The sequence below is a fragment of the Stegostoma tigrinum genome, chromosome 19 (assembly GCF_030684315.1).
Source record: "Stegostoma tigrinum isolate sSteTig4 chromosome 19, sSteTig4.hap1, whole genome shotgun sequence".
Classification (NCBI taxonomy): domain Eukaryota; kingdom Metazoa; phylum Chordata; class Chondrichthyes; order Orectolobiformes; family Stegostomatidae; genus Stegostoma; species Stegostoma tigrinum.
In genome coordinates this window covers 15,098,923-15,115,184 of record NC_081372.1, presented here as the reverse complement: position 1 = coordinate 15,115,184, position 16,262 = coordinate 15,098,923, and the positions used below count along the sequence as shown (strand labels likewise).

Genomic DNA, 16,262 nt, shown 5'->3' with positions numbered 1-16,262 from the left:
AGGACTCAAGAAGGTAGAAACTTTCATTCTGGGCAATAGGAGTGTCTTTCAAACCCCAAACAAAGCTTTCACTTTCACACTGTCCATAACCTTTCTGAGAATTCAAAGAGGTTGCAATTTTGCTAAAACATTTGTAACCTTTCTTCCCGATAACAAAGTGTGAAGCCGGATGAACACAGCATGCCAAGCAGCATCTTAGGAGCCCAAAAACTGACGTTTCGGGCCTAGACCCTTCATCAGCTTTTGTGCTCCTGAGATGCTGCTTGACCTGCTGTGTTCATCCAGCTCCACACTTTGTTATCTTGGATCCTCCAGCATCTGCAGTTCCCATTATCTCTGTAACCTTTCTTTGCACTTGATTTCAAGCTTCACCCCAGAAACATGAAGATAAATAATATCATCTTGGGTAAGGTAAAGTTTAATTCAAAGAAATACTCAATCAATTTGAGAGAGCTAAAGTTCTGTTCACCCATTACCCCTTCACTGAGCTGTTACGACTTTCAGACTGTCAATACCTAGATTTCACAATTCTCATTCAGGCTTTCAAATCCCTCCACAGTTTTACACGTCCCTCTCCAATCACTGAGTCTACTGCAGCTTATTATCTCCAGAACTCTCTGCATTTCTCCAATTCTGTGGCAACTGAGTTCACTCGTGTGATTTTTGGGTGCTACTGGTGGCTAAAACATGAAGTGTTTAGAGCAGACCGGCAGGAGCAGGCCTGTACTTTGCCAATGGCTTTGGATAGTCAAGTACCGTTTGCAAAGATGCAGTTGCCCCTGTGAAACTTGCTTTAATCCAAAGGAGTAAGTGATTGGGACAGGACAACTATGTTGCCTCGACTACCTTTTTGACCCCCACATGTTCTCAAGCTGCAGGAAGGACTTTGTGCTTGAAAAGGGATGTTGCGTTTCAAGGAAGATACGAGATGAGCATGGCACACATTCATGTAGACACCGTAGAAACAAGCCAACATGGACAGTTCGAGGGCGGAGGGAGGTCAACAGGTCAACATCCAGAAGCGCCACCATGGAGACAGAGGATAACCAGTTGCAAAACTGCTGGAAGAGCATAAAATGGGACATCAAATTGAAATGTGCTGGATAGCCCCAGCCAAAGGTGGCTGAGCTGAAGATGTGAAGTAGCAGTCATGAGTCACATGGCCATGCCCTGACAGTGGCTGTAAAGGTGACCATCAAAGTGAATTTTATGCCTTAGTCTCATTCCAGGGCTTACCAGGAGACCTGTTTGACATATCAACAGTACTCAGTAATAGTCAGTACCCTGTGTGCTCATATCGGAATTCACATTAATGTATCTGTGGGCTTGCTGTCTCAGACACAGACAACCACATCCTTTGCCCATTTGGCGGGTTTGCCTCAGTTTAGGGGTGTCATCGATTGCACCCAAATCGCCATAAAAACTCCAAGCCAGCATTCAGACACTTTCCTCGGCAATGGGTCCTTTCACTAATTCATGGTCTAGATGGTTTGTGACCACAGCAAGATCTCGCATCATGTCTGTGCAAGGTAGCTGTCATGGCTCCTTCATATTGTGGAGTTCCCAACTCCTTCACTTGTTCAGCCACCTTCACAGAGCTGTGGTTGACTTTGAGGAGGCCAGGGTTACCTACTTGCAGAGGAAAACATGACTTTAAAAAAAAGTAATCCTCATAAATGAATGTACTGGTCACACTGGCCCTCCATTTTGAAGTACAGAAGACATGCTGGACTAGTATGTGACCATACTGTAGCTTTAACAGGTGCATTTTGTCCTTTTTTAAAAAGAGAGGTTTTAGACAGAGGTTATGAGCTGCCCATTCAAGTCCAATAAAGTAAACAGCTTGTGAGGCCTTCAGGACTTTTTACTTTTAATTTTGGAACAATAGAAGCAACATTAATGGGTGGGGTCAGGCTCCCACAGAACCGGGTTTCGAACTCACTTTCAGCAGTTGTTGGGCTTTGAAAGTTGGCTATAGAAGCTGATACATCTCTCTGCCACAGCAGCAAAGTGGAGTTCTGTCTCTCTACCAGAATTTTCTCTTGGAGAAATCGCATGCGAAACAATCTATTTTACTGAATTTGCCTTCGCCAAGGGTCAGGGGTATGTTTATGGGATGTTACTATGTTGGAAAAGTTGCTGTTCAGTAGTTAACACAAGCTATTATTCTGTTAAGTTTTCCAATAGAGTTAAAGTTATATTGAATCTTCTTCCTTTACTTAGTATTTTAACGGTAGGATAAGAATAAAGTGTTTTTTCCCTAAAGCCGAGTACTGTAACAATTGAACACAGCACCATGTACTTGCCTTCGAATAAAATAAAAGTCAGGGTTTAGATTATCATGTTGAAATACTTGAAGGGGTTCAGTCCAGTCCATAACACAGATTTTACAAGTTCTTCCTTCTGGAATTTGGTTAATAGTCCTCTTCAAGAGGCCTCAGGTTATGTCTGATTAAAACAACAGCCATGTCCTTACAGAGAACATAATCAACAAGGACATTGGCTGTTTAAAAAATGCACATTACAGGTCTTGATCGATCAGGTGGAGATCTGCAGTGTGCCCCAACAAGGATATCAAGAACAAACGTGGTGTGCGGTCTGTTTCACAACACTGGCCAGCAGAGGGGACTACAAATCAATGATGACTGTGCCAATGGTCAGAGGTCTAACATCTGAGGAGGAGGAAGATGAGGATGAGAAGGGAGAAAAGGAAGGGAAGGAGGCACATGTCCATTCTGATGATTCCCAATAGGAGGAGGATTAGGAGGCCATCAATGGCCAAGCAGCTAGGGGACATGCTCATGGAGCCAGTGCTGTCTCTGTGCTCTCTCTCTGAGAACTTCATCTTCAGAGGTGTCTTTGTGTAAAGTAGAATTTCACAAGGCCCTCTGACATCACACTTATTATCAATCTGTCCCTGGTGAACAACTTCCAACTAAAGAACATTGATACCAGAACTATTTAGATGAACGCTCATCCCTCAGGAGAGAGAGAAATAACACCATCCTGTTTGACTCAGTCACATTTATATTATTAGAAACATGGCACCACTACATTGGAATCATATATGCTGCAAAGTCCTTCAAAATCTGGTCCTATCACAAAGTGCTCAAATGTGATATTTACATTTACAAATCTGAATGTAAAAACAGGAGTAAGTGCCAGGTCTTGCACCTTAGATAGAGCCAGGTGTCACCTTCTGCTCAGGTTTCTTTGTGAAGAAGCTGAGCAAATTAGCTTGCTGGAACATAACAGGTCATTGAATTTTTCCCGGAATTGAAGTCACGATCACCAACGGTCTCCTGCTACACTCACCAGATCCACAATTTCTCTCCAGGCCTTCTTTTCTGTACCGCTGGGTTACATTGATCAGAAGGGTACAGGCTAGGGGGTAGCACGGTGGCTCAGTGGGTAGCACTGCTGCCTCACAGTGCCAGGGACCCGGGTTCTGGACCTCTTCCACAAATACCCAAAAAAAGTGTTGGAAAGTTGGACCTATCCCTCCCTTGTATCTCCTCTGTGTGGTACTCCATCAGTATAAATGTAAGGTGAAAGGGTCATGAGCCATTCAGGTGATAAAGTTTTCAGTCACTTTTATCCATTTTAGCACAAATGCACAATGCCATCGATATTGCAGCTGTCAGTCCAAGGAAATGTGCTACACTCCATAACCTCTGACAGCCATAATGGTTGACTCTATCTGAGTCACACTGTTGTCATAGAACCTCTACAGTGTGGAAACAGGACCTTCGGCCCAAAAAGTCCACAACAACCATCAGAGCATCTCCCCCCCCGCCGCGGATCCATCCCCCTATAACCCACCTGATCTACACATCCCTGAGCTCTACGGGCAATTTAGCATGGCCAATACACCTTACCTGCACATCTTTGGATTGTGGGAGGAAACTGGAGCTCCCAGAGGAAACCCACGCAGACACGGGGAGAAGATGCAAACTCAACACAGACAGTCGCCCAAGGGTGTAATCGAACCCAGGTCCCCAGCGCTGTGAGGCAGCAGTGCTATCCACTGAGCCACTGTGCTACTCCTTAGCCTGTTACAGACTACAGATATATGGGGCTTGGTCAAGGATCAATGTTTGAGTACAACCTGATTGAGGGAAGAGGGACAATGGGAACTGCAGATGCTGGAGAATCCAAGATAACAAAGTGTGGAGCTGGATGAACACAGCAGGCCAAGCAGCATCTCAGGAGCACAAAAGCTGACGTTTTGGGCCTAGACCCTTCATCAGAGAGGGGGATGGGGAGAGGGTTCTGGAATAAATAGGAGAGAGGGGGAGGCAGACCGAAGATGGAGAGAAAAGAAGATAGGTGGAGAGGAGAGGTTACGTGGAGATTCCTCCCACTTCCTACAGATAAAGGGGTGGCCATGGCTACCTGCATGGGCCCAAGCTATGCCTGCCTCTTTGTAGGGTACATGGAACAGTGCCTCTTCCGCACCTACACAGGCCCCAAATCCCACCTCTTCCTCCGTTACATTGATGACTGTATCGGCGCCACCTCTTGCTCCCCAGAGGAGCTCGAACAGCTCATCCACTTCACCAACACCTTCCACCCCAACCTCAAGTTCACCTGGGCCATCACCAACACATCCCTCACGTTCCTGGACCTCTCAGTCTCCATCTCAGGTAACCAGCTAGAAACTGATGTCTATTTCAAGCCCACCGACTCCTACAGCTACCTAGAATACACCTCCTCCCACCCACCCTCCTGCAAAAATTCCATCCCCTATTCCCAAATCCTCCACCTCCACCGCATCTGCTCCCAGGATGAGGCATTCAACTCCCGCACATCCCAGATGTCCACGTTCTTCAAGGACCGCAACATTCCCCCCACAGTGGTCAAGAACACCCTTGACCGCGTCTCCCACATTTCCCGCAACACATCCCTCACACCCTGCCCCCACCACAACCGCCCCAAGAGGATCCCCTTCGTTCTCACACACCACCCCACCAACGTCCGGATACAACGCATCATCCTCCGACACTGACGCCACCTACAATTCGACCCCACCCTTGTCTGCCTTCCGGAGAGACCACTCTCTCCGCGACTCCCTTGTCCGCTCCACATTCTCCTCCAACCCCACCACACCCGGCACCTTCCCCTGCAACCGCAGGAAGTGCTACACTTGCCCCCACAGCTCCTCCCTCACCCCCATCCCATGCCCCAAGATGACTTTCCATATTAAGCAGATGTTCACCTGCACATCTGCCAATGTGGTTTACTGTATCCACTGTACCCAGTGTGGCTTCCTCTACATTGAGGAAACTAAGCGGAGGCTTGGGGACCGCTTTGCAGAACACCTACGCTCAGTTCGCAATAAACAACTGCACCTCCCAGTCGCGAATCATTTTAACTCCCCCTCCCATTCCTTAGACAATATGTCCATCATGGGCCTCCTGCAGTGCCACAATGATGCCACCCGAAGGTTGCAGGAACAGCAACTCATATTCCGCTTGGGAACCCTGCAGCCCAATGGTATCAAAGTGGACTTCACAAGCTTCAAAATCTCCCCTTCCCCCACTGCATCACAAAACCAGCCCAGCTCATCCCCTCCCCCCACTGCATCCCAAAACCAGCCCAACCTGTCCCCGCCTCCCTAACCTGTTCTTCCTCTCAACTATCCCTTCCTGCCACCTCAAGCCGCACCTCCATTTCCTACCTACTAACCTCATCCTGCCTCCTTGACCTGTCCGTCTTCCCTGGACTGACCTATCCCCTCCTTACCTCCCCACCTATACTCTCCTCTCCACCTATCTTCTTTTCTCTCCATCTTCGGTCCGCCTCCCCCTCTCTCCCTATTTATTCCAGAACCCTCTCCCCATCCCCCTCTCTGATGAAGGGTCTAGACCCGAACTGTCAGCTTTTGTGCTTCTGTGATGCTGCTTGGCCTGCTGTGTTCATCCAGCTCCACACTTTGTTATCTATGAGGGAAGAGGGAAACCGGATGGGATAATGACCATGATATTGTTCATGGTTCATCCACATCGCAGCCAACTGTATCACTGCAGAATAATGCTAGCACAATGCCATGACCACATTGAGTCACATGAATTCACTTCATGCTTTCAGTGCTTCAGTGCGGTACACTGTGAACAGGTAGAAACAACAGTATTTTTCTTCTGAAGAGAAGCGCATGATGAGCCAATCATTCAAGGATCTGCCATCAGACAACATTTACATACTTTCTGCTCACCTGTCAAGTAAAGCCATCTCCTCCAAGGCCAAGTGACTTCTCTATGGATGGCCCATCTCACAATGGGGTCTTTATGAAAGCCTACTTTTGAGTTCAAGTTGCTTAATTCTTGCTGGGTCACCTATGACCAAGGTCATCTGCCCTGACTCCTCATGTGGCCTGCTTCCCTGAACGTAAAAGCTGACATTCGGTCACACATTTACAAAAGTCAGACTGTGAAGCCAACTCCACGAACATGACATATGGACAAAAGTCCAGGTCCTACAATTTCCCTGCCATTTTAACTACCATGCAACAGCAAACTGTATTTATCTAGCTTGTTCAACGTAGTAAAACCTATAAGCTGCTTGACAAGAGGATAATTGAATGTAATTTGACAAAGCCACTATAGAATGTTTGGCCAAAGAGATCAATTACAAGGGGGGTATGTTAAAGGAGGACAGGGTGTTGGTGAAGCTAAGACAGCAAATTTGTAGATGCCTGAAGGCATGGCCACAAACGGTACGATAAAGGAAATATGCGCAAAAGTTGGAGAAGCACTTAAGTTCTCAAAGTGTTACAGGTTTTAACATAAGTAAGCAGAAAGCCTCATAAACAGATGGCCAAGAGTTAAATAAGAATCGAATGAACTGCGGATGCTGTAAATCAGGAATAACAACTAAGTTGCTGGAAAAGCTCAGGATGTCTGGTAGCATTTGTGAAGTAAAAATCAGAGTTAACATTTCAGGTCTGGTTCAGGTCACTGGGCCCAAAACTTTAAATCCGTTTTTTTAAATTTCACAAATGCTGCCAGACCTGCTGAGCTTTTCCGGCAATTTTGTTTTTTGTTGTTGGCCAAGTGTTAAATGTCATCCCTGAATTTTTGCAGCTTTTCATTCCTCCATAGCACCTGAAAACTGTGAACTCCTTGGGCTTCCCTTTCTCCTATCATCTTACAGGCATGTGTTAGAAATATACACTCACAAGAAGACGACTGTGAGTGGCATATCTATCCTAAGCAAATGGCTATTCTAAATAGGTCATCAAAAATGCTATTCTTATTAGCTTATTCATTCCAAAGTGGCTAACAGCTCTGATAATAACACACAATAAAAAGCATCAAGCGTGGAATGAGAAGAGTTAAGGATGTGACCATGACTCTCACTCTCTGCCTCTGGAAAGCAGTCCCTGGATTTCTGATAATGGGTGTGATAAAGCGAAGCAAACAATAAGTCAAAACCGTAAACACTAGAGATAAGTATGACTTTGCCAGCCCTTGCCTGGTGAGACACTTATCTAATCCCACTGCCCTGAACTATTGGAATGACTATAAGCTGGTGTTGTTGCAAACAATCAGGGACAATAAGATTATATTTAGAAGCGGTTTACCATTTTTGCAAAATAACGGTAATTTATTCTGAAAGTGCTCAAACTCTCACTGAGGTTCAGCTTTACAATTCACACAGTGGATGTCTGGAACTCTGTAGCTCACAATTCATTTGCAAAAGTGTTCACAAAGCCTGAACTCGATCTTAAAAAGCTGCCAACTGTTTCTCAGTTCTGCCGAAACAAGAGCAGAAAGTGCAATTCCTTTCAGCATGCCTTGGTTCTACTGCCCTAAACTGCAAATCAAGCTGGCTGAGAGAATACAAGACACTCCCACCTGTTATTAAAACTTCTATCTAGTTTCCAAAACCCCTGGCTCGAGATCCTACATCGGTTCACTGCGCTGACAGATGTTGCTTTCTATGTAGAAGCATGTTTAGTGATGGGGCTGAATTCTGAGCAAGACACGACTGCTTTGCCAAGAAAGGGTCTGCTTGGATCTACATTCCCAATAGCTGAGATAAAAATGGCCAATTTACAAATCCCTGAAACATAGCCCATTAAATCACTCATTCAGTCATTCAATTAAGACTGAAAAATTGGCAGGAAAAGAATTGAGCAAAGCATGTATTTGTCCAAAGTATTGGGTTTTCTGAAATATGCTGTTGCTTTAGTGGAGCTTCATTGTATTTAACAAGCACATCGGTAAATATATAAGTAGGAAAGGCTCTGAACTGGCAAGAATGAATTTATTGTACTCTGTGAGTTGTATTGAGACAGTGGAGGTGTGCCTACTCCTTGAAGCATTTCAGTCTTTTTGACGATAATACTCCCAGCAATTCTATTTGATGGGGCATTTCAAGATATTAGCTGGGCATCAGTAAAGTATGGATCTAAGTCCAAATCAAAATGATGTCTGTGCTCCTTTAGATGTATTTTAAAGTAATAGACTGCCCGCAGAAGTTTTGCTCCTTTTTTTGCTAAATGCTGAGGAAGAAAGATGCCGCTGAAGTACCTGCCTTTAGTTGCACAGTGACGCCTGAAATTCACCCCAAAGGCAAACATGTTTGCTGTATATTTTATATCTGACAGGTAAACACAAGGGCGATACACTTCATAATCCAGCTTAGCTGTGAAGGAAATATATTTAAAAGTACTTTAAAACATGTCTGCAGCCCTTGACGTACTGTGCCAGGGCACCCTGAGCAAAGGTTATCCCCTTGACTTGGCTGAGGCCAGCTATGATAAGCTTCCTGACTTTGTGTCTGCATTTAAAGGCACAGCAAGACAGAAAGAATAAAAACCGAATGAATTGCGGATGCTGTAAATCAGGAACAAAAATAAAGTCACTGTAAAAGCTCAACACGTCTGGCAGCATCTGTGAAGGAAAGAACAGAGTTAATGTTTTGGGTCCAGTGACCCTTACTCAGTCCTGAAGGCAAAAACAGAGTTAACATTTCAGGTGGGGTGGCCCTTCCTCAGAACTTTGTTTGTTCCTTCACAGATGCTGCCAGAACTGCTGAGCTTTTCCAGCAACTTTGTTTTTGTTCCATAAAATCCTGGTATTTGTGACTGCGGAGGCCAACTGCAAAAAGGCAAGGCAAGGCAATGCATTGCTTGGATGCTGCAAGCATCCAGGTAGGATCAGAGTGAGTGAATGCCATGGGAGCAAACAAAGACACTAGAGATACAGAGACAGTAGGAACTGCAGATGCTGGAGAATCTGAGATAACAAGGTGTAGAGCTGGATGAACACAGCAGGCCAAGCCTAGCCTAGGCCCGAAACGTCAGCCTTCCTGCTCCTCTGATGCTGGTTGGCCTGCTGTGGTCAACCAGCTCTACACCTTGTTACACCAGAGATACAGCCTGGTCCAGTCTATGAGCTGGGTGCATGTTCCTGAACACCCAGTGTCCTTGCTGCAGTGTTACAATGACAGTTACTGATACAGCTGAGATGCAGCATTGAATTGCGGAAATATCCTATAAGTGGATTGGAGATGTGTCAATGTGGATCGGATGAAGGTTCTTAGAGACTGGCACAGGTTGGATGTTAACATTGTCGATGCAAGGTGGGCAGGGCCAATGCCCGAGGACAATGACCTGAGATGTCGGTGCCTAGTTTCCAACATGAAGTTTGTTTAGGGCAAGCAGCAAGCTGAGTCTGCAGGTACACACTCCTGTTTCCTTGTCAAGATCTCCCAACGTTGAACCCATCTGGCAAATTTGGTACAACTGGAGGCTGAATATTCATGAGATATATCGTGCCACTAACAACGTGTTTAATGATCCTTATCAGTTGTCATCTTGACACTGTCTATTGGGAATTTTGTTGTGAAAGTCACAAAACAACAGAGCAAGATGATCTTGACAACTAAGATAGCCAACGCTGCACTTGTTACCCAAACCTGCCCTACGTCTTTCTGCCTTCAGCATTCCTCAGACACCTATGAGGTTCTGTTCTTGAATTTTTTTTTAATCAGCCGGGATTAAATCCGAAAGAACCAAGGCAGGCCCTGGCAGTCCAAGTAGCTGCCTCTTTCTTGGCCGGAGGGGCCTGGTTCCCCTGAACAGCCTCAATTCCCAAAGAAAATTTGAAATTCTGTGTCACCTTCTCCTGAGTTAGTGGGAATTTTCCCGACTGCCCGTGCTTGGTTGGGGAGCCAACATGGCCAATTAACTCTTTCTCTCTCCACACTTGCTGCTTCGACTTGCTGAGTCATTCCAACATTCTGCTTTTATTTCAGAATTCCAACATCCATAAACACTTGGTCCTTGTATTTGCACTGTAAATTGTGATGCATAAAGTGGGCAGCATTTGGGAGATTGGCAGGGACAGATCCACAGAAGGATCTGAACATGAGGATGAGAAGATTATTTGTTTATATTGAAGGTGTTAATTGAACTAACTCCACGAAGGCCAGTATCCCATCACCAAGTCGCCCTTTATTTATTCAAACATAGTATATGATACTGACCAGCTAGCACAGAGCCAGCTCCTAGAGTGAACAGGATGTCTGACACTCCTGTTTATCTGTCAGCCAGGGCTCGCTGATTGGCCCAGGTTCACTGTCCCAATGAGGGAACTCATATTCTATGAGGTCCACCTGTCTGACCTCATTCCAATCACTACACTGATAGCCTTTTAACCTCAAATCATTAAATTGGGATGCAGGGAATCAAGAAGACTATTATGTCCAACTCTGGTCAGGTCACTTTAGGAAGGCTTCAGGAAAGGGTATAGAAAAGATGGGATGATGAATGACAGATTGAATTGGCTGGGGTTTTTCTCTTTAGAAAAGAGAAGATTGCGCAGAAATTAGTCAGGGGTGCTCAAAATCTTGAAAAGTCCATAAAGAACTGATGGAGAGAACCTTTGGTGGAGGACATCAAGGGACACCAATTTAAGATGATTGACAAATGAGCCAAAAGTGACTTGAAAAATATTGATTTGAAGCAGAACCTAGTTACAACGTGGATTGAACTGACTGAGAGAATGGCAAAGGAAGACTCAGTTGTGTTTTTCAAAATTAAGTTGGATTAGCACCTGAAAAAAAAGAGTGGGGCGAGCAGAGTATGAGACTGAAAGAACTGCACATGGAGAAAGCAGCATAGGACCGACAGAGCTGAATGACCTCCTTCTATGCTACAATCATTCTAAGATGTGGAATAAGCTAGCTATTAACTTGTCAATAGAGAAAGGTGAAAATTAATAATAGTTGTGTGTGTCCATAGTATAATGGGGAAGAAACCAGCCAAGTATCCCCACATGTCAGTTCCTCTTCCTAATGACCTCACAAAGATATGTATTTCTACATATGTTTCATATCTGGATTCTACAAACATCAAATACACAATAATTATCTTCCAGATCAATAACTGGGAGGAAGCAAAATCACTTTTTCAATTTTAAGTGTCTGTTTTATTTCAGCATGAATATTGAATGCAGAGTATTTTAATGCACAGTCCTGGAATTAAATAAAAGCCGATTTAATCCAATTGCTAGCAGAAGTCAGAACAAAAACAGATAGACAGATTGGATAGTTTGAATTAGAATTTCAACAGCTGGTTTTTGACTGTCAGGTTAAGGTGTGACAGTATCTGTCACTGACACCTCTGAAACCTGTTTAATGACCCTGCAGAGAATAGACTGCTCTCTTCCCTGAACCCCTCTAGTTAAAACATCAGGAAAAAGATGATTCTAATGCTTGTCATTATTTCCCTTCAATAAAGCATTTGTTTCAAATCCCAGTGGCCCATTTCTGAGCCTCACGAAATGAAAACAGTTAAAACATGTTAAAGCAATGCTAGTGCTGCCAGGGAAGTTCAGTATTTTCGGGTAGAAAAAAATTGCTGAATTTTACTGCAGTGGGGAGTTTCAAGAGAGATAATATTTAATATAAATGCTGAACAACATTATTCTGCTTATTTATCTACAAAGTCTATTTGAAAAGAGCCAGGCATGTTCACTTGGAGCAATTTATGAGAATGTGTTGAAGCCTTTTCAGTATGTAGCCAAACAGATAGACTTCTTCGCAGAGTGGGAGATTAAGTGAGGCATGTGCTTCCAACATCACTGCATTAAAACCATTTAATATTTTCGGTAGGAATTCAACATTATTGCTTTAACATCATTTCTTTCCTGTTTCCTGTTTAAATGTAGAGGACCTCATTCATGGTGTCAGTGAACTTTGACCCTTAACTGTGGTTACAAATCAATGCGGGCATATGAGAGATAGCTGAAATGAACATCCATTTTAACCATTGACATTCAAAGAGTTTCTTGTATTCTTTCAAGCACAAACAATGAGAAGCATATTTTAAATGCCATGAACAAAGGGATAATGGAAACATTTAAATATGATATTTCTTTCTAAGATCTTCAGCCTATCAGTAGGGACTCTTCTGCTATAAATACAAATCTGCATAGTCTTACACCGTTTTATCACCACCAGCAAGGTCACTACTGTCTGTGAATTCGATCTTCACTCTATTACTGTAAGAACATTATTTTGTTTTAAACAGAAATCATGAATAAGCACTCAGTTCTCATTTTATCACATTGCTAACAGCCATTTCCCAGTTGGTAGTGTCCAAACCTCTGAGTAAGAAGGTTGTGGGTTTATAGACCCACTCCAGAGACTTTAATTCAAAACCTAGGCTGACATAACACTACAGTACGAAGGGAGGGTGGTTCACTGTCAGAGGTGCTATCTTTCAGGTGAAACAGTAAGCTAATGTACTATTAGCTCAGTATGGTGGACGCAAAAGATTCCACAGCACTTGTTCAAAGAACAGAAGGGAATTTATCTCTGATTGCATGGTTAATATTTATCACTCAATCAATATCATCAAAAACAGAGTCAATATTTGCTATTTGTGGGACATTGCTGTACACACAGGCTGCCTTATTTCTTACATTACAACAGTGACTAAATTAGAAAGATACTTCCTCGGCTATAAAGTGTTTAGGGACATCCTAAAGTTGCAAAGGACACTACTCACATTTATTTTCACACAAGTGCTATTTAAGTTGTTGGAGTTTTTCATCTTATATTCATCAGGACAAAAACAAGAATGCCAAATTTCAAACAATCACAATAATTCATGCTTCAGGAGATGAATGGTGCTGATTGGTTATCAAGTTGATAATGAATGGGTGGTATTGCCATGGAGAAAGCAACAAAGAACTACATGGTCCCCAAGCTCCCAATCACTGTAGCATGTGACGTAAGTGTGTGGCATTGCATTGGCGCTGAAAACAACAAAATCATCATTTTCAGTAATGAATTTTGATGATGAGAGACCACAAACTACTTGACTGGCAGACCTGAACATTCTCCTGCCACATCTAATGTTAGCCAGAAATGCCAGACTGAGATGAGGAAAGTCTTTCCCCGTTATAGAGGAAATGCCATCAAATCCAATGTCCCCTTTTACCTGCTTTACAATTAAACAAAAACTTAGCCTTTCTTCTTTCTTTGGTCAGGAGAGGTCCTGTTTCTATCAGTTTCTGTTTCTCACACTCTCTCTCACTCAGTCTCTGCAAGTGAATTTAAACAACTTTACGTGGATAGGAAACTGAGTTGGGATTGTTTCTGGGTTCTAACCTTGCTCTCAGAAGGAAACTTTTAGTCATTGGGGTTTTCATGAAGGCAGTTCTTTGGAATAGAGACAGGTTCCCTCTCAAATTAGGGGCAGAAGGAGAGCTCTTTAAACTGGAGGGATAATCAGAGACCTTCTGGCTTGTTAGAAGCAAAGGATTAGTAACTGAATTGGCACTTCAAAATGGACCTCCTCTCCCAGTCATGTCTTTCAATCCCTAATTATCTTTAGCTTCCTACAGCCAAGCCATCACTGTTAGCGGAGCTATTAAAAAAAAGCAGGTGTTAGTAGGGAAAGGAAGGTGAAACACAGTGAGGTACAGATAATCTCCCCATTTCTGAGCTTCCACTATAAGGACCTCCAGCACTGCATATGAAAACCTATGTGTCATCTCAATTGACTCCTGACCATTCTGAGAATCACTATTATGCATTGGCCAATGTATTCAGTAGCACTGGGCATCTGGAGCTCTTAAATACTGTTTCATAGAAGCAGACTCTTATTGCAGTTTTGAGATGGATCTGCAGGAGTCTCCCATTGCCAATATTCATATGCCTAAGAAACAGGCAACTCCAAGAAAATAGACAGAAAAAAAAAGACACAACTTGTTTTAATATCCCCAATTAAGTTTTCCAATGTCTGTCCCTCGGCAGTGTCCTTCAGGTTGATCTCCCATTTCTGGAAGCTCTAGGCCAGGGTGGCTATACACTGACATACTGGGAAAAATGGGGAACAAACTCTGTGAAAGCTTCTTGGGAAGAAATGAGGAAAAAGGGTTTGGGAGATGAACTCCTACTTCTTCTGCTCCCATAAGAGCAGGCTCAAAAAGTTGAATTGCCTATTCCCACTCCCAATTTGTCAACAAATTCTTCTTCAATGGTCCCTTTGAGCCACGGATCTTTTTGTCAGTCCTGTACTTGGCTTCCCAATCCTGTCAATAATTAGTGCTGGATTATATCAAGGCACTTCGATTTTCACATGGCAATGAAAATGGGAGCAGATCCAAAACCAAAACTGGTGGAGAGGATCAGTAGGTCTGGCAGCACCTGTTGATAGAAAGCAGAGCTAACGTTTTGGGCCTTCTTCAGCCTGGAGTAGCCCGGATGGTAACCAGGAAAAGGTGATATATATGCCAAAAACTGCAGGTGTAGAGAGGAATAGAGTAAGTGGGTAAGTGGAGATGGAGCCCAGAGAAAGAAAGCAACAATTCAGCAAGACAAGGGGAAAGATGATTGTATGTTAAGGAAAAGAAAAGCTGATGATCGGGTCTATAAGTAGGTGAAACTGGTTGTCGGTGCTGAAAACAGCCCATGTCATGACAGAGCCTGGGGTGTCAGGGTGGGTTAAGGACATAGAAGAAGGTGCTCAGGGTCAAAAAGTATTGCATTCAATATTGAGTGCTGACGGTCGCAGGGTACCCAGGCAGAAAAAGAGATGCTGTTCTTCCAGCATGCACTACACATTAGTGGAGCAGCACAGCAAGCCCAAGACAGAAATGTTGGTGAGGGATGTGTTGAAGTAGCAATCCATTCATCTGGTATCCACTAATGGGTAGGGTTAAAACTGCCCTTTTAGTCTGCACCTCAGTCACTCTCTACTTTTGAATCTCTGTCTCTTTCTCACTGGTTCTTTATCATAATCTCTCCATTTTTTGTTTCTTATTTTTGTAGGCATGTCTGTTTATTTTCTCTCTCTCTCTGATTCACTCTGTCTGCTCCACACAATCTGTAGGTCCCCACATGCCACATCCCCACCCCGCTCTTTATCACTGGTAACATTTTTCAAACCTGACTGGAAATCAACTCAGTTTTACTGTTTTGAATTATTCTGATTTGTCACAAAATGCACCTGCATGCACAAATGTTTTGTTGTAATTGTGTAAACCAATGCCCTTGGAAAGGATATCCGATTGTCATCTTTATAACAACTAATTTGAGAGCAATAGGTTTAATCAAGTATTATTGCATCTTGATGTTAATCTTTGGGAATGGACAAAAAATTTGACTGTCTCATGAAAATTCAGGTCAAAAAATTAAAAGAAAAATAGGACATCGAGTAAATAGGTCTGTAATTTTGCAAGCAACATTGGTATAGAAACTCAAGGGACTTCAGTACATACTACTAAGCTTTTTTAAAAGCATTTTTCACTGTTATCTTGCTTTTCAAAACATGGTGTTAACCAACTGATTCTTTCCAGTCTTGTGGTGATCATAGTCTATTCGTATGAGAAATTCCTCAGTAAGTGCAATCCCCCTCCCTCAAGGAGTGCTGGGTCCAAGTTATAGTTTGCACTAGGAGTTATTGCCACACCAAATACAGTGGGGCACATCTTAATTTTCATAGTCTGAACCACAATTCTCTGTTGAGGTGTGAAAAAGCATTAATTAGCACCAGACCTGAGAAAATCTCCATATGTAGACCTCCTGAACTTCTGACTTATGTACAGAAATGCTCAGGGAGACATTAAGTATATTGGTTCTTAAGTCTCAAATGCAACCTACAGCCAGAAATGTCATTATTTTTATTCATTCTTGAGAGAGAGATCTATGCTGGAAGGATGAGTACTTATTGCCTGTCCCAAGCTGCCCTTGAGAATGCTATCAGAGCTATGTCTCTGACAGTTGAAGGTGTTCCCATTAAG

General features: G+C 43.4%; 1 long non-coding RNA gene across 1 annotated transcript in view; it reads left to right on the top strand.

Annotated features, from left to right (window-relative positions):
* LOC132210749 (uncharacterized) overlaps window positions 1-16,262 on the top strand; it is a 74,019-nt gene that overhangs the window by 821 nt on the left and 56,936 nt on the right. The gene's annotated exons all lie outside the window — the stretch shown is intronic.